Raw genomic sequence first — 19,455 nt, forward strand, 5'->3', positions numbered from 1 at the left:
TACATCGATTTTTTTATCAATTAAATAATGTTGCCTGTTGTATTTACAACACAACGGTACAACAATAAATCAAAATAGTAATATACATGTTATAGAATATACATGCACAACAAAACCTATTCCCCCTTAAGGAGACTGAAAAGATTTGGCATGGGTCCTCAGATCCTCAAAATGTTTTACAGCTGCACCATCAAGAGCATTCTGACGGGTTGTATCACTGCCTGGTATGGCAACTGCTCGGCCTCTGACCGCAAGGCACTACAGAGGGAAGTGCATACGGCGCAGTACATCACCGGGGCCAAGCCTCATCCAGGACCTCTATACCAGGCGGTGTCAGAGGAAGGCCCTAAAAATTGTCAAAGACTCCAGCCACCCTAGTCATAAGACTGTTCTCTCTGCTACCGCACGGCAAGCGGTACCAGAGAGCAAAGTCTAGGTCCAGGAGGCTTCTAAACAGCTTCTACCCCCATGCTTTAAGACTCCTGAAGAGCTAATCAAATGGCTACCCAGACTATTTGCCCCCCCCCCCCCCCCCCAACACATTGCTGCTACTCTGTTATTATCTATGCATAGCCACTTTAATAACCCTGCCTGCATGTACATAATTACCTCGACACGGTGCCCCCACACATTGACTGCTTTGTTTTTCTTATCTCTTACTTTCATTTATTTCTTACTTGTCATTTTTGTGGTTATACTTTCTTTTATAACGACAATGACAAGTTTGTGTTCGGACGACAATAGAATGATGTCACCGCGACAACTGTCGAGAGACAATGTCGATGGACGTAGTATAAACCAGCCTTCAGTCTTGAAATCTTTGGTTGTTTAGTACACTGCCGTACCCATTCTGTTTAGCACATGGCCTCATGTGAATCTTTAAAGAGACGGGTGGGGCTAAGGCTTAAGAGGCTGTGAAACAAAGAAGAGCTCTCCAGTAGGTGTACCAAAAGGTCTATTTTCTCAAAAGTGGGGTTACAAGCTTATTTTCAAAGCAGAATTACTTTCAAAGTTGAATTACTTTACCATTATTCCTCAACTGTAGCGTATGATTTACCATTTTCTAGCTCCGAGTCTCTATTTTTATCCAATGTAAAAATAAACAAAGTTTGCTCTTAAGATCGAGCCGGCTGGTCACATATACCAACAAAAAACATTCATTTTCAAAAGTTTGAATACACCGTACTACAAAATACAGGCGTCCTTCCTAACTCAGTTGCCAGTGGTGGAAAAAGTACTTAAAAGTCATAATTGAGTAAAAGTAAAGATACCTTAATAGAAAATGACTCAAGTAAAACTGAAAGTCACCCAGTAAAATACTACATGAGCAAAAGTCTAAAAGTATTTGGTTTTAAATGTACTTAAGTATTAAAAGTAAAAGTATTAATCATTTCAAATTCCTTATATTATGCAAACCAGACAGCACAATTTTTTATTTTTTATTTACAGATAGCCAGGAGCACACTACAACACTTAATTTACAAAAAAAGCATTTGTGTTTAGTGAGTCCGCTCGATCAGAGGAAGTAGGGATGACCAGGGATGTTCTCTTGATAAGTGTGTGAATTGGACCATTTTCCTGACCAAATGTAAGAAGTACTTTTGGGTGTCAGGGAAAATGTATGGAGTAAAATGTACATTATTTTCTTTAGGAATGTAGTGAAGTAAAAGTACAGATACCCACAAAAACGACTTATGTAGTACTTTAAAGCATTTTTATTGAACTACTTTACCCCACTGCTGGAGAGGAAGTAAACCGCTCAGGGATTTCACTATGAGGCCAATGGTGACTTTAAAACAGTTACAGAGTTGAATGGCTGTGATGGAATATTGATCAACAACATTGTAGTTACTCCACAATACTAACCTAATTGACAGAGTGAAAAGAAGGAAGACGGTACAGAATAAAAAATGTTGCAAAGCAATGAACTTTTTGTCCTTAATAATACAAGCATTATATTTGGGGCAAATCCAATACAGCATATTACTGAGTGCCACGCTCCATATTTTCAAGCATAGTGGTGGTTGCATCATGTTATGGGTATGCTTGTAATGGTTAAGGACTGGGGAGTTTTTCAGGATAAAAAAGAAAGTGAATGGAGCTAAGCACAGGCAAAATCCTAGAGGAAAACCTGGTTCCGTTAGACACTAGGAGATTAAATTCACCTTTCAGCAGGACAATAACCTACAACACAAGGCCAAATCTGTACTGGAGTTGCTTATGTAACAATTGATAAACACTATGGGCTACTGTATGTTTAAGCTTAAACTCTATTGGACCAGTTAGGTTCGCTACTGGCGCAGTAGGGAGAAATGAAAACCCCACAACTGAATAATTTAGGAAAAGAATGTCGGCTTGTATTTTGTAAATAAAAATACTTACAAAAACAATGAATCACCTTGAGGAAATATTGATATGTGAAATGTGTAGAATGAGCTCAATATGAATTAAATACATAAAAAGACTTAGATATCGGCCATATACAATGGGGCAAAAAAGTATTTAGTCAGCCACCCGTTGTGCAAGTTCTCCCACTTAAAAAGATGAGAGGCCTGTAATTTTCATCATAGGTACACTTCAACTATGACAGACAAAAATGAGAGAAAAAAATCCAGAAAATCACATTGTAGGATTTTTTTATGAATTTATTTGCAAATTATGGTGGAAAATAAGTATTTGGTCAATAACAAAAGTTTATCTCAATACTTTGTTATATAGCCTTTGTTGACAATGACAGAGGTCAAACGTTTTCTGTAAGTCTTCACAAGGTTTTCACACACTGTTGCTGGTGTTTTGGCCCATTCCTCCATGCAGATCTCCTCTAGAGCAGTGATAAGGTGAATTCACCAATTTGTAAGTCGCTCTGGATAAGAGCGTCTGCCAAATGACTTAAATGTAATGTAAATGTAATGTTTTGGGGCTGTTGCTGGGCAACACGGACTTTCAACTCCCTCCAAAGATTTTCTATGGGGTTGAGGTCCGGAGACTGGCTCGGCCACTCCAGGACCTTGAAATGCTTCTTACGAAGCCACTCCTTCGTTGCCCGGGCGGTGTGTTTGGGATCTTTGTCATGCTGAAAGACCCAGCCACGTTTCATCTTCAATGCCCTTGCTGATGGAAGGAGGTTTTCACTCAAAATCTCACGATACATGGCCCCATTCATTTTTTCCTTTACACGGATCAGTCGTCCTGGTCCCTTTGCAGAAAAACAGCCCCAAAGCATGATGTTTCCAACCCCGTGCTTCACAGTAGGTATGGTGTTCTTTGGATGCAACTCAGCATTCTTTGTCCTCCAAACACGACTTGTTGAGTTTTTACCAAAAAGTTCTATTTTGGTTTCATCTGACCATATGACATTCTCCCAATCTTCTTCTGGATCATCCAAATGCTCTCTAGCAAACTTCAGACGGGCCTGGACATGTACTGGCTTAAGCAGGGGGACACGTCTGGCACTGCAGGATTTGAGTCCCTGGCGGCGTAGTGTGTTACTGATGGTAGGCTTTGTTACTTTGGTCCCAGCTCCTCCTGAGGTCATTCACTAGGTCCCCCGTGTGGTCCTGGGATTTTTGCTCACCGTTCTTGTGATCATTTTGACCCCACGGGGTGAGATCTTGCGTGGAGCCCCAGATCGAGGGAGATTATCAGTGGTCTTGTATGTCTTCCATTTCCTAATAATTGCTCCCACAGTTGATTTCTTCAAACCAAGCTGCTTACCTATTGCAGATTCAGTCTTCCCAGCCTGGTGCAGGTCTACAATTTTGTTTCTGGTGTCCTTTGACAGCTCTTTGGTCTTGGCCATAGTGGAGTTTAGAGTGTGACTGTTTGAGGTTGTGGACAGGTGTATTTTATACTGATAACAAGTTCAAACAGGTACCATTAATACAGGTAACGAGTGGAGGACAGAGGAGCCTCTTAAAGAAGAAGTTACAGGTCTGTGAGAGCCAGAAATCTTGCTTGTTTGTAGGTGACCAAATACTTATTTTCCACCATAATTTGCAAATAAATTCATTCAAAATCATACAATGCGATTTTCTGGATTTTTTTCTCATTTTGTCTGTCATAGTTGAAGTGTACCTATGATGAAAATTACAGGCCTCTCTCATCTTTTTAAGTGGGAGAACTTTCACAATTGGTGGCTGACTAAATACTTTTTTGCCCCACTGTTTGTTGAAGCTTAAACTCTATTGCACCAATTAAGTTCGCTACTGGCGCAGTAGGGAGAAATGAAAACCCCACAACTGAATAATTTAGGAAAAGAATGTCGGCTTGTATTTTGTAAATAAAAGTACTTACAAAAACAATGAATCACCTTGAGGAAATATTGATATGTGAAATGTGTACAATGAGCTCAATATGAATGAAATACATCAATAGTACAATAGACTTAGATATCGGCCATATATCCTGTCTATGGTTTACTGGGGTGCACCCAACTCTATCTTAATCTGAGGGCCTCTCAGATTTCAATGGTCAAAGTTCAATAGCAATACAATAAACATGAATCCACAGAAAAACACAACCCAATTCACAAATACAGACTTATAAACCACTATGACATTGGTCAAATTAAACAAAACCAAAAATATATAATAATGACAAGACTTCAAAATGGTTGTGTAGCAATGATCAACAATCAATTTGACAAAGCTTGAAGAATATTTTTATAATAATGGGGAAACATCGTACAATCGAGGTGTACAAAACTCTTGAGAGGCTTACGCAGAAAGACCCACAGCTGTAATTGCTGCCAAAGGGGATTATAACATGTATTGACTTAGGGGTGTGAATACTTATGTAAGTGAGATATTTCTGTATTTTATTTTCAATAAATGAGTTAAAATTTCTAAAAAGATGTTTTCACATTGTCATTATGGGGTATTTTGTGTAGATGGGTGAGAACAAAATACACTGCTCAAAAAAATAAAGGGAACACTTAAACAACACAATGTAACTCCAAGTCAATCACACTTCTGTGAAATCAAACTGTCCACTGAGGAAGCAACACTGATTGACAATAAATTTCACATGCTGTTGTGCAAATGGAATAGACAACAGGTGGAAATTATAGGCAATTAGCAAGACACCCCAATAAAGGAGTGGTTCTGCAGGTGGGGACCACAGGCCACTTCTCAGTTCCTATGCTTCTTGGCTGATGTTTTGGTCACTTTTGAATGCTGGCGGTGCTTTCACTCTAGTGGTAGCATGAGACGGAGTCTATAACCCACACAAGTGGCTCAGGTAGTGCAGCTCATCCAGGATGGCACATCACTGCGAGATGTGGCAAGAAGGTGTGCTGTGTCTGTCAGCATGGAGGCGCTACCAGGAGACAGGCCAGTACATCAGGAGACGTGGAGGAGACCGTAGGAGGGCAACAACCCAGCAGCAGGACAGCTATCTCCGCCTTTGTGCAAGGAGGAGCACTGCCAGAGCCCTGCAAAATGACCTCCAGCAAACCACAAATGTGCATGTGTCTGCTCAAACGGTCAGAAACAGACTCCATGAGGGTGGTATGAGGGCCCGACGTCCACAGGTGGGGGTTGTGCTTACAGCCCAATACCGTGCAGGATGTTTGGCATTTTCCAGAGAACACCAAGATTGGCAAATTCGCCACTGGCGCCCTGTGCTCTTCACAGATGAAAGCAGGTTCACACTGAGCACATGTGACAGACGTGACAGAGTCTGGAGACGCCGTGGAGAACATTCTGCTGCCTGCAACATCCTCCATCATGACCGGTTTGGCAGTGGCTCAGTCATGGTGTGGGGTGGCATTTCTTTGGGGGGCCGCACAGCCCTCCATGTGCTCGACAGAGGTAGCCTGACTGCCATTAGGTACCGAGATGAGATCCTCAGACCCCTTGTGAGACCATATGCTGGTGCGGTTGGCCTTGGGTTCCTCCTAATGCAAGACAATGCTAGACCTCATGTGGCTGGAGTGTGTCAGCAGTTCCTGCAAGAGGGGGGCATTGATGCTATGGACTGGCCCGCCCGTTCCCCAGACCTGAATCCAATTGAGCACATCTGGGACATCATATCTCGCTCCATCCACCAACGCCACGTCTGGGAGGAGATCCCTCGGGAGACCATCCGCCACCTCATCAGGAGCATGCCCAGGCATTGTAGGGAGGTCATACAGGCACGTGGAGGCCACACACACACTACTGAGCCTCATTTTGGACTTGTTTTAAGGACATTACATCAAAGTTGGATCAGCCTGTAGTGTGGTTTTCCACTTTAATTTTGAGTGTGACTCCAAATCCAGACCTCCATGGGTTGATAAATTTGATTTCCATTGATAATTTGTGTGTGATTTTGTTGTCAGCACATTCAACTATGTAAAGAAAAAAGTATTTAATATGAATATGAATTTCAATCATTCAGATCTAGGATGTGTTATTTTAGTGTTCCTTTATTTTTTTGAGCAGTGTATATTTAATCCATTTTGAATTCAGGCTGTAACACAACAAAATATGAATTAAGTCAAGTGGTATGAATACATACTGAAGGGACTGTATCTGCACATATCTGATGTAGCACAAGATGTTCAGGGACACTTTTGGCTTGTGAGTGCTACTTTCAGAACTACTGGCAAAAAAAGTATGCAAAAGTACAGAAGAATCATTTGTTAAACCATTTTTTTTCTCAAAATCTATTTGATCAATTAAATAATGTTTCTTATTAATTTACAACACAACAGTACAACAACAAATCAAAATACCCAAAAATGACTTTAAACATATGTTTTAAATACAATATATTTTTATTACTATTCTAAAGAAATTCAATTCAATTACAAACAGAAAAAATAAGTCTTCATATGTGGCAGTCTCCATGTGATCTCATTTGGAGATTCAATATCTGCTGCTTTTATTCAATGTCACTTGGTTTAAGAAGTAGCCCTCGGTCTTAATCGATACAAACCTCAGTGAGCCCGGAATGTGTGTAGCAGGGCTTCTCGGTTGCCTCGTAGTTGGATGCCTCAGCATTGTCGGATACAACTTCGGCTAGCTTGGTGTCGAATGGGTTTAATGCCACCTGGATGGTAGGCTCAGAGTCAGGCACAAGAAAGTTCTCTGGGATGCTCGACAGAGGCGGCTCACACTCTCTCAGGCTGACGGCACTCTTTCCGGGTCTCTTTTCAGATTCAGATTTGTCCTCGGTGGAGATTGACTCCTTTGACTTCGGCAACTCTTTTGCCGAACCGTCAGAAATGTGGGCACACTGTGGTGTGGATGATGCCTGTTTCAAACCAAAGCGTGAAGATATGCTCTCCCGGACTCTGGACACCAGTGTCTGTGGTTCATCGGTGGCTGGTTGTCTTTTCTTCAGCCTGGCAGCGGCCATAGCATCAGATCTCCTTCTAGCTTCCTTGGAGATTCTCACAGCATCATAGAGAACTACTATTACGATGAAGCCATAGAAAAAGAGCCCCAAAATCAGGTTCACCTTCACAAGTGGCTCGGAGTAAGAAGGGTCAGTCAATATGTTGACTCTGGGTTTGATCTTCAGGGTGCTCTTCTGAGCTTTTGAAGCTGGAGCCTGAACATTTTCTTTGAAGATGTCATCGTCACCATGTAATGCTGTTTGCTTGTAAGCCAGTAGATAAGGAATAGGTCTCTCTACAATCTTCTGGGGGACTTTAGCTTTACCTTGGAAAGTATCATCTTTCATCCTCTGAGGTTGTTCCAGCATCTGGTCCACTTGCACCATTTTGGTCAGTTTTGCAGCATTGGGGATGTCCTGAACAGGGTGGTCCTTCACTGGCATCAAAGGCTTGTGCTCTGGAACATAAATCAGGGGCTCTGAGGGGTCCTTGGCATTTTTGGAGGAATATCCTTTAGTCAACTGGCCCACATTACCTGGAGAAGAATCGTCTTTCACCCGTAAACTCTCAAGTTGTTCCAGCAATGTCTTAAAATTTGTCTCTTTGGTAGCGTCGGGGTTGTTCAGAACAGGGTGGTCCTTCACTGGCATCAAAGTAGTCTGGTCCGAAGACGAAGAAGACAACACATTTGTAGCAGCAGGCGATAGGAGACAGAAAATAACAGCCAAAAATAACATCTTCATGTTGCACAGCCCACCTTTCTGGGCGAGCTGTGCCATTTTGATGAAAGAAATCATCTTTCAAAAGTAGGCAGTACAAATTACAAGTCAAACTACTAACTGGTCAGCTGAGCTTTGTAAAAGTGATTTGGGTTTACTGTTCACTGTCAAAGATACATAAGATATGGACCCAACATGATGTAATAGAGGAGTCGATTATGACATCACGAGTTCCAGAATGTTGACCGTGGACATTCAACAACTATGTAACCTGCTCTTCATTTTATTCATTCATTCAGATAATTCATTAATCTCTTTGGAGACATTTGGCAATTTGTTTGACGTGCAGTCCCTGTCCCTTAACGGCTTTCTCCGACAACTTTGGCAAATGCCCCTATGACCTACAGCTCCTCGTATACTACCAGATCATGATATCTACACTGGTGCTTGCGATGACCCAGCTAATTATGAGCTTTCTGACCAGGGGAGTGAGACACTTTTGGGCCTTCCTCATGGCCCGCACCGCCCCCTTGCAAATCTCTGATACTTTGGTCACTAAGAAAGTATTTTTTAAACCTCTCGCTCTAGCTGGATGCATCAATGTCTGGTTCATACATGCATAATCTGAGAGAAGAATTACTGTTTTACCTCAATTAGCCACAAAATCCCTAGTTTGAAAGCGACTGTTTTCTTGAAGCTGTGCCACGCCATTTTCCTTACATTTACCTCCACATTTGCTTCCATGTGGGCCAGCTCCCTAGCAATTAGAATTCCAGCCAATGGGCTTCAGCCCCTTACATTTGAGTAACAGCTAGCAAGAGGCCTGCCCAACATTATCCAATGAGGTTCAGAGGACACAGCAGAGAGAGAAATTACTCGGTGCACATACAGTGCCTTCAGAAAGTATTCACACCCCTAGACTTTTGCCACATTTTGTTGTGTTACAGCCTGAATTTAAAATGGATTAAATTGAGATTGTGTCACTGACCTATACACAATAATGTCAAAAGTGAAATTCAGTTTTTTGACATTTTTCAAATTTTCAAATGAAATGTCTTCAGTCAATAAGTATTCCATGCCTTTGCTATGGCAAGCCTAAATAAGTTCAGGAGTAAAGTTTGCTTAACAAGCCATATAATAAGTTCATTGGACTCTGTTTGCAATAATAAAGTTTAACATGATTTTTTAATTACTACCTCATCTCTGTACCCCACACATACAATTATCTGTAAGGTCCCTCAGTCAAGCATTGAATTTCAAACACAGATTCAACCACAAAGACCAGGGAGGTTTTCCAATGCCTCACAAAGAAGGGCACCTATTGGTAGATAGGTAAAAATAGAAAAGGCAGACATTGAATATCCCTTTGAGCATGGTGACGTTATTAATGGCACTTTAGATGGTGTATCAATACACCGTCACTACAAAATACAGGCGCCCTTCCTAACTCAGTTGCTGAAGAACAGTGGTGGAAAAAGTACTTAAAAGTCATAATTGAGTAAAAGTAAAGATACCTTAATAGGAAATGACTCAAGTAAAACTGAAAGTCACCCAGTAAAATACTACATGAGCAAAAGTCTAAAAGTATTTGGTTTTAAATGTACTTAAGAATTAAAAGTAAAAGTATTAATCATTTCAAATTCCTTATATTATGCAAACCAGACAGCACAATTTTTTATTTATTTACGGATAGCCAGGAGCACACTTCAACACTTAATTAACAAAAAAGCATTTGTGTTTAGTGAGTCCGCTCGATCAGAGGAAGTAGGGATGACCAGGGATGTTCTCTTGATAAGTGCGTGAATTGGACCATTTTCCTGACCAAATGTAAGAAGTACTTTTGGGTGTCAGGGAAAATGTATGGAGTAAAATGTACATTATTTTCTTTAGGAATGTAGTGAAGTAAAAGTACAGATACCCACAAAAACGACTTATGTAGTACTTTAAAGCATTTTTATTGAACTACTTTACCCCACTGCTGGAGAGGAAGTAAACCGCTCAGGGATTTCACTATGAGGCCAATGGTGACTTTAAAACAGTTACAGAGTTGAATGGCTGTGATGGAATATTGATCAACAACATTGTAGTTACTCCACAATACTAACCTAATTGACAGAGTGAAAAGAAGGAAGACGGTACAGAATAAAAAAATGTTCCAAAACATGCATCCTGTTTGCAACAAGGCACTAAACTAATACCGCAAAAAATGTTGCAAAGCAATGAACTTTTTGTCCTTAATAATACAAGCATTATATTTGGGGCAAATCCAATACAGCATATTACTGAGTGCCACGCTCCATATTTTCAAGCATAGTGGTGGTTGCATCATGTTATGGGTATGCTTGTAATGGTTAAGGACTGGGGAGTTTTTCAGGATAAAAAGAAAGTGAATGGAGCTAAGCACAGGCAAAATCCTAGAGGAAAACATGGTTCCGTTAGACACTGGGAGATTAAATTCACCTTTCAGCAGGACAATAACCTACAACACAAGGCCAAATCTGTACTGGAGTTGCTTATGTAACAATTGATAAACACTATGGGCTACTGTATGTTTAAGCTTAAACTCTATTGGACCAGTTAGGTTCGCTACTGGCGCAGTAGGGAGAAATGAAAACCCCACAACTGAATAATTTAGGAAAAGAATGTCGGCTTGTATTTTTGTAAATAAAAGTACTTACAAAAACAATGAATCACCTTGAGGAAATATTGATATGTGAAATGTGTACAATGAGCTCAATATGAATGAAATACATCAATAGTACAATAGACTTAGATATCGGCCATATATCCTGTCTATGGTTTACTGGGGTGCACCCAACTCTATCTTAATCTGAGGGCCTCTCAGATTTCAATGGTCAAAGTTCAATAGCAATACAATAAACATGAATCCACAGAAAAACACAACCCAATTCACAAATACAGACTTATAAACCACTATGACATTGGTCAAATTAAACAAAACCAAAAATATATAATAATGACAAGACTTCAAAATGGTTGTGTAGCAATGATCAACAATCAATTTGACAAAGCTTGAAGAATATTTTTATAATAATGGGGAAACATCGTACAATCGAGGTGTACAAAACTCTTGAGAGGCTTACGCAGAAAGACCCACAGCTGTAATTGCTGCCAAAGGGGATTATAACATGTATTGACTTAGGGGTGTGAATACTTATGTAGGTGAGATATTTCTGTATTTTATTTTCAATAAATGAGTTAAAATTTCTAAAAAGACGTTTTCACATTGTCATTATGGGGTATTTTGTGTAGATGGGTGAGAACAAAATACACTGCTCAAAAAAATAAAGGGAACACTTAAACAACACAATGTAACTCCAAGTCAATCACACTTCTGTGAAATCAAACTGTCCACTGAGGAAGCAACACTGATTGACAATAAATTTCACATGCTGTTGTGCAAATGGAATAGACAACAGGTGGAAATTATAGGCAATTAGCAAGACACCCCAATAAAGGAGTGGTTCTGCAGGTGGGGACCACAGGCCACTTCTCAGTTCCTATGCTTCTTGGCTGATGTTTTGGTCACTTTTGAATGCTGGCGGTGCTTTCACTCTAGTGGTAGCATGAGACGGAGTCTATAACCCACACAAGTGGCTCAGGTAGTGCAGCTCATCCAGGATGGCACATCACTGCGAGATGTGGCAAGAAGGTTTGCTGTGTCTGTCAGCATGGAGGCGCTACCAGGAGACAGGCCAGTACATCAGGAGACGTGGAGGAGACCATAGGAGGGCAACAACCCAGCAGCAGGACCGCTATCTCCGCCTTTGTGCAAGGAGGAGCACTGCCAGAGCCCTGCAAAATGACCTCCAGCAAACCACAAATGTGCATGTGTCTGCTCAAACGGTCAGAAACAGACTCCATGAGGGTGGTATGAGGGCCCGACGTCCACAGGTGGGGGTTGTGCTTACAGCCCAATACCGTGCAGGATGTTTGGCATTTTCCAGAGAACACCAAGATTGGCAAATTCGCCACTGGCGCCCTGTGCTCTTCACAGATGAAAGCAGGTTCACACTGAGCACATGTGACAGACGTGACAGAGTCTGGAGACGCCGTGGAGAACATTCTGCTGCCTGCAACATCCTCCATCATGACCGGTTTGGCAGTGGTCAGTCATGGTGTGGGGTGGCATTTCTTTGGGGGCCGCACAGCCCTCCATGTGCTCGCCAGAGGTAGCTTGACTGCCATTAGGTACCGAGATGAGATCCTCAGACCCCTTGTGAGACCATATGCTGGTGCAGTTGGCCTTGGGTTCCTCCTAATGCAAGACAATGCTAGACCTCATGTGGCTGGAGTGTGTCAGCAGTTCCTGCAAGAGGAGGCATTGATGCTATGGACTGGCCCGCCCGTTCCCCAGACCTGAATCCAATTGAGCACATCTGGGACATCATATCTCGCTCCATCCACCAACGCCACGTTGCACCACAGACTGTCCAGGAGTTGGCGGATGCTTTAGTCCAGGTCTGGGAGGAGATCCCTCGGGAGACCATCCGCCACCTCATCAGGAGCATGCCCAGGCATTGTAGGGAGGTCATACAGGCACGTGGAGGCCACACACACACTACTGAGCCTCATTTTGGACTTGTTTTAAGGACATTACATCAAAGTTGGATCAGCCTGTAGTGTGGTTTTCCACTTTAATTTTGAGTGTGACTCCAAATCCAGACCTCCATGGGTTGATAAATTTGATTTCCATTGATAATTTGTGTGTGATTTTGTTGTCAGCACATTCAACTATGTAAAGAAAAAAGTATTTAATATGAATATGAATTTCATTCATTCAGATCTAGGATGTGTTATTTTAGTGTTCCTTTATTTTTTTGAGCAGTGTATATTTAATCCATTTTGAATTCAGGCTGTAACACAACAAAATGTGAATTAAGTCAAGTGGTATGAATACATACTGAAGGGACTGTATCTGCACATATCTGATGTAGCACAAGATGTTCAGGGACACTTTTGGCTTGTGAGTGCTACTTTCAGAACTACTGGCAAAAAAGTATGCAAAAGTACAGAAGAATCATTTGTTAAACCATTTTTTTCTCAAAATCTATTTGATCAATTAAATAATGTTTCTTATTCATTTACAACACAACAGTACAACAACAAATCAAAATACCCAAAAATGACTTTAAACATACGTTTTAAATACAATATATTTTTATTACTATTCTAAAGAAATTCAATTCAATTACAAACAGAAAAAATAAGTCTTCATAGGTGGCAGTCTCCATGTGATCTCATTTGGAGATTCAATATCTGCTGCTTTTATTCAATGTCACTTGGTTTAAGAAGTAGCCCTCGGTCTTAATCGATACAAACCTCAGTGAGCCCGGAATGTGTGTAGCAGGGCTTCTCGGTTGCCTCGTAGTTGGATGCCTCAGCATTGTCGGATACAACTTCGGCTAGCTTGGTGTCGAATGGGTTTAATGCCACCTGGATGGTAGGCTCAGAGTCAGGCACAAGAAAGTTCTCTGGGATGCTCGACAGAGGCGGCTCACACTCTCTCAGGCTGACGGCACTCTTTCCGGGTCTCTTTTCAGATTCAGATTTGTCCTCGGTGGAGATTGACTCCTTTGACTTCGGCAACTCTTTTGCCGAACCGTCAGAAATGTGGGCACACTGTGGTGTGGATGATGCCTGTTTCAAACCAAAGCGTGAAGATATGCTCTCCCGGACTCTGGACACCAGTGTCTGTGGTTCATCGGTGGCTGGTTGTCTTTTCTTCAGCCTGGCAGCGGCCATAGCATCAGATCTCCTTCTAGCCTCCTTGGAGATTCTCACAGCATCATAGAGAACTACTATTACGATGAAGCCATAGAAAAAGAGCCCCAAAATCAGGTTCACCTTCACAAGTGGCTCGGAGTAAGAAGGGTCGGTCAATATGTTGACTCTGGGTTTGATCTTCAGGGTGCTCTTCTGAGCTTTTGAAGCTGGAGCCTGAACATTTTCTTTGAAGACGTCATCGTCACCATGTAATGCTGTTTGCTTGTAAGCCAGTAGATAAGGAATAGGTCTCTCTACAATCTTCTGGGGGACTTTAGCTTTACCTTGGAAAGTATCATCTTTCATCCTCTGAGGTTGTTCCAGCATCTGGTCCACTTGCACCATTTTGGTCAGTTTTGCAGCATTGGGGATGTCCTGAACAGGGTGGTCCTTCACTGGCATCAAAGGCTTGTGCTCTGGAACATAAATCAGGGGCTCTGAGGGGTCCTTGGCATTTTTGGAGGAATATCCTTTAGTCAACTGGCCCACATTACCTGGAGAAGAATCGTCTTTCACCCGTAAACTCTCAAGTTGTTCCAGCAATGTCTTAAAATTTGTCTCTTTGGTAGCGTCGGGGTTGTTCAGAACAGGGTGGTCCTTCACTGGCATCAAAGTAGTCTGGTCCGAAGACGAAGAAGACAACACATTTGTAGCAGCAGGCGATAGGAGACAGAAAATAACAGCCAAAAATAACATCTTCATGTTGCACAGCCCACCTTTCTGGGCGAGCTGTGCCATTTTGATGAAAGAAATCATCTTTCAAAAGTAGGCAGTACAAATTACAAGTCAAACTACTAACTGGTCAGCTGAGCTTTGTAAAAGTGATTTGGGTTTACTGTTCACTGTCAAAGATACATAAGATATGGACCCAACATGATGTAATAGAGGAGTCGATTATGACATCACGAGTTCCAGAATGTTGACCGTGGACATTCAACAACTATGTAACCTGCTCTTCATTTTATTCATTCATTCAGATAATTCATTAATCTCTTTGGAGACATTTGGCAATTTGTTTGACGTGCAGTCCCTGTCCCTTAACGGCTTTCTCCGACAACTTTGGCAAATGCCCCTATGACCTACAGCTCCTCGTATACTACCAGATCATGATATCTACACTGGTGCTTGCGATGACCCAGCTAATTATGAGCTTTCTGACCAGGGGAGTGAGACACTTTTGGGCCTTCCTCATGGCCCGCACCGCCCCCCTTGGAAACCAAATGTTTAAAAACAAGCTCTGATACTTTGGTCACTAAGAAAGTATTTTTTAAACCTCTCGCTCTAGCTGGATGCATCAATGTCTGGTTCATACATGCATAATCTGAGAGAAGAATTACTGTTTTACCTCAATTAGCCACAAAATCCCTAGTTTGAAAGCGACTGTTTTCTTGAAGCTGTGCCACGCCATTTTCCTTACATTTACCTCCACATTTACTTCCATGTGGGCCAGCTCCCTAGCAATTAGAATTCCAGCCAATGGGCTTCAGCCCCTTACATTTGAGTAACAGCTAGCAAGAGGCCTGCCCAACATTATCCAATGAGGTTGCAGGGCTAACGGCTCAGAGGACACAGCAGAGAGAGAAATTACTCGGTGCACATACAGTGCCTTCAGAAAGTATTCACACCCCTCGACTTTTGCCACATTTTGTTGTGTTACAGCCTGAATTTAAAATGGATTAAATTGAGATTGTGTCACTGACCTATACACAATAATGTCAAAAGTGAAATTCAGTTTTTTGACATTTTTACAAATGAATTTCAAATGAAATGTCTTCAGTCAATAAGTATTCCATGCCTTTGCTATGGCAAGCCTAAATAAGTTCAGGAGTAAAGTTTGCTTAACAAGCCATATAATAAGTTCATTGGACTCTGTTTGCAATAATAATGTTTAACATGATTTTTTAATTACTACCTCATCTCTGTACCCCACACATACAATTATCTGTAAGGTCCCTCAGTCAAGCATTGAATTTCAAACACAGATTCAACCACAAAGACCAGGGAGGTTTTCCAATGCCTCACAAAGAAGGGCACCTATTGGTAGATAGGTAAAAATAGAAAAGGCAGACATTGAATATCCCTTTGAGCATGGTGACGTTATTAATGGCACTTTAGATGGTGTATCAATACACCGTCACTACAAAATACAGGCGTCCTTCCTAACTCAGTTGCTGAAGAACAGTGGTGGAAAAAGTACTTAAAAGTCATAATTGAGTAAAAGTAAAGATACCTTAATAGAAAATGACTCAAGTAAAACTGAAAGTCACCCAGTAAAATACTACATGAGCAAAAGTCTAAAAGTATTTGGTTTTAAATGTACTTAAGTATTAAAAGTAAAAGTATTAATCATTTCAAATTCCTTATATTATGCAAACCAGACAGCACAATTTTTTTTATTTATTTACGGATAGCCAGGAGCACACTACAACACTTAATTTACAAAAAAAGCATTTGTGTTTAGTGAGTCCGCTCGATCAGAGGAAGTAGGGATGACCAGGGATGTTCTCTTGATAAGTGCGTGAATTGGACCATTTTCCTGACCAAATGTAAGAAGTACTTTTGGGTGTCAGGGAAAATGTATGGAGTAAAATGTACATTATTTTCTTTAGGAATGTAGTGAAGTAAAAGTACAGATACCCACAAAAACGACTTATGTAGTACTTTAAAGCATTTTTATTGAACTACTTTACCCCACTGCTGGAGAGGAAGTAAACCGCTCAGGGATTTCACTATGAGGCCAATGGTGACTTTAAAACAGTTACAGAGTTGAATGGCTGTGATGGAATATTGATCAACAACATTGTAGTTACTCCACAATACTAACCTAATTGACAGAGTGAAAAGAAGGAAGACGGTACAGAATAAAAAATGTTCCAAAACATGCATCCTGTTTGCAACAAGGCACTAAACTAATACTGCAAAAAATGTTGCAAAGCAATGAACTTTTTGTCCTTAATAATACAAGCATTATATTTGGGGCAAATCCAATACAGCATATTACTGAGTGCCACGCTCCATATTTTCAAGCATAGTGGTGGTTGCATCATGTTATGGGTATGCTTGTAATGGTTAAGGACTGGGGAGTTTTTCAGGATAAAAAAGAAAGTGAATGGAGCTAAGCACAGGCAAAATCCTAGAGGAAAACCTGGTTCCGTTAGACACTGGGAGATTAAATTCACCTTTCAGCAGGACAATAACCTACAACACAAGGCCAAATCTGTACTGGAGTTGCTTATGTAACAATTGATAAACACTATGGGCTACTGTATGTTTAAGCTTAAACTCTATTGGACCAGTTAGGTTCGCTACTGGCGCAGTAGGGAGAAATGAAAACCCCACAACTGAATAATTTAGGAAAAGAATGTCGGCTTGTATTTTGTAAATAAAAATACTTACAAAAACAATGAATCACCTTGAGGAAATATTGATATGTGAAATGTGTAGAATGAGCTCAATATGAATTAAATACATAAAAAGACTTAGATATCGGCCATATACAATGGGGCAAAAAAGTATTTAGTCAGCCACCCGTTGTGCAAGTTCTCCCACTTAAAAAGATGAGAGGCCTGTAATTTTCATCATAGGTACACTTCAACTATGACAGACAAAATGAGAGAAAAAAATCCAGAAAATCACATTGTAGGATTTTTTTATGAATTTATTTGCAAATTATGGTGGAAAATAAGTATTTGGTCAATAACAAAAGTTTATCTCAATACTTTGTTATATACCCTTTGTTGACAATGACAGAGGTCAAACATTTTCTGTAAGTCTTCACAAGGTTTTCACACACTGTTGCTGGTGTTTTGGCCCATTCCTCCATGCAGATCTCCTCTAGAGCAGAGCAGTGATGTTTTGGGGCTTTGCTGGGCAACACGGACTTTCAACTCCCTCCAAAGATTTTCTATGGGGTTGAGGTCCGGAGACTGGCTCGGCCACTCCAGGACCTTGAAATGCTTCTTACGAAGCCACTCCTTCGTTGCCCGGGCGGTGTGTTTGGGATCTTTGTCATGCTGAAAGACCCAGCCACGTTTCATCTTCAATGCCCTTGCTGATGGAAGGAGGTTTTCACTCAAAATCTCACGATACATGGCCCCATTCATTTTTTCCTTTACACGGATCAGTCGTCCTGGTCCCTTTGCAGAAAAACAGCCCCAAAGCATGATGTTTCCAACCCCGTGCTTCACAGTAGGTATGGTGTTCTTTGGATGCAACTCAGCATTCTTTGTCCTCCAAACACGACTTGTTGAGTTTTTACCAAAAAGTTCTATTTTGGTTTCATCTGACCATATGACATTCTCCCAATCTTCTTCTGGATCATCCAAATGCTCTCTAGCAAACTTCAGACGGGCCTGGACATGTACTGGCTTAAGCAGGGGGACACGTCTGGCACTGCAGGATTTGAGTCCCTGGCGGCGTAGTGTGTTACTGATGGTAGGCTTTGTTACTTTGGTCCCAGCTCCTCCTGAGGTCATTCACTAGGTCCCCCCGTGTGGTCCTGGGATTTTTGCTCACCGTTCTTGTGATCATTTTGACCCCACGGGGTGAGATCTTGCGTGGAGCCCCAGATCGAGGGAGATTATCAGTGGTCTTGTATGTCTTCCATTTCCTAATAATTGCTCCCACAGTTGATTTCTTCAAACCAAGCTGCTTACCTATTGCAGATTCAGTCTTCCCAGCCTGGTGCAGGTCTACAATTTTGTTTCTGGTGTCCTTTGACAGCTCTTTGGTCTTGGCCATAGTGGAGTTTAGAGTGTGACTGTTTGAGGTTGTGGACAGGTGTATTTTATACTGATAACAAGTTCAAACAGGTACCATTAATACAGGTAACGAGTGGAGGACAGAGGAGCCTCTTAAAGAAGAAGTTACAGGTCTGTGAGAGCCAGAAATCTTGCTTGTTTGTAGGTGACCAAATACTTATTTTCCACCATAATTTGCAAATAAATTCATTCAAAATCATACAATGCGATTTTCTGGATTTTTTTTCTCATTTTGTCTGTCATAGTTGAAGTGTACCTATGATGAAAATTACAGGCCTCTCTCATCTTTTTAAGTGGGAGAACTTTCACAATTGGTGGCTGACTAAATACTTTTTTGCCCCACTGTTTGTTGAAGCTTAAACTCTATTGCACCAATTAAGTTCGCTACTGGCGCAGTAGGGAGAAATGAAAACCCCACAACTGAATAATTTAGGAAAAGAATGTCGGCTTGTATTTTGTAAATAAAAGTACTTACAAAAACAATGAATCACCTTGAGGAAATATTGATATGTGAAATGTGTACAATGAGCTCAATATGAATGAAATACATCAATAGTACAATAGACTTAGATATCGGCCATATATCCTGTCTATGGTTTACTGGGGTGCACCCAACTCTATCTTAATCTGAGGGCCTCTCAGATTTCAATGGTCAAAGTTCAATAGCAATACAATAAACATGAATCCACAGAAAAACACAACCCAATTCACAAATACAGACTTATAAACCACTATGACATTGGTCAAATTAAACAAAACCAAAAATATATAATAATGACAAGACTTCAAAATGGTTGTGTAGCAATGATCAACAATCAATTTGACAAAGCTTGAAGAATATTTTTATAATAATGGGGAAACATCGTAC

The 19,455-nt window shown here is 41.0% G+C and overlaps 1 protein-coding gene across 1 annotated transcript in view; it reads right to left on the reverse strand.

The window, feature by feature from the left end:
- Nucleotides 1-19,455, reverse strand: part of LOC135504846 (rho-related GTP-binding protein RhoN-like) — a 99,747-nt gene that overhangs the window by 25,134 nt on the left and 55,158 nt on the right. The gene's annotated exons all lie outside the window — the stretch shown is intronic.

The sequence above is a fragment of the Oncorhynchus masou genome, chromosome 18 (genome assembly GCF_036934945.1).
Source record: "Oncorhynchus masou masou isolate Uvic2021 chromosome 18, UVic_Omas_1.1, whole genome shotgun sequence".
Taxonomy (NCBI): domain Eukaryota; kingdom Metazoa; phylum Chordata; class Actinopteri; order Salmoniformes; family Salmonidae; genus Oncorhynchus; species Oncorhynchus masou.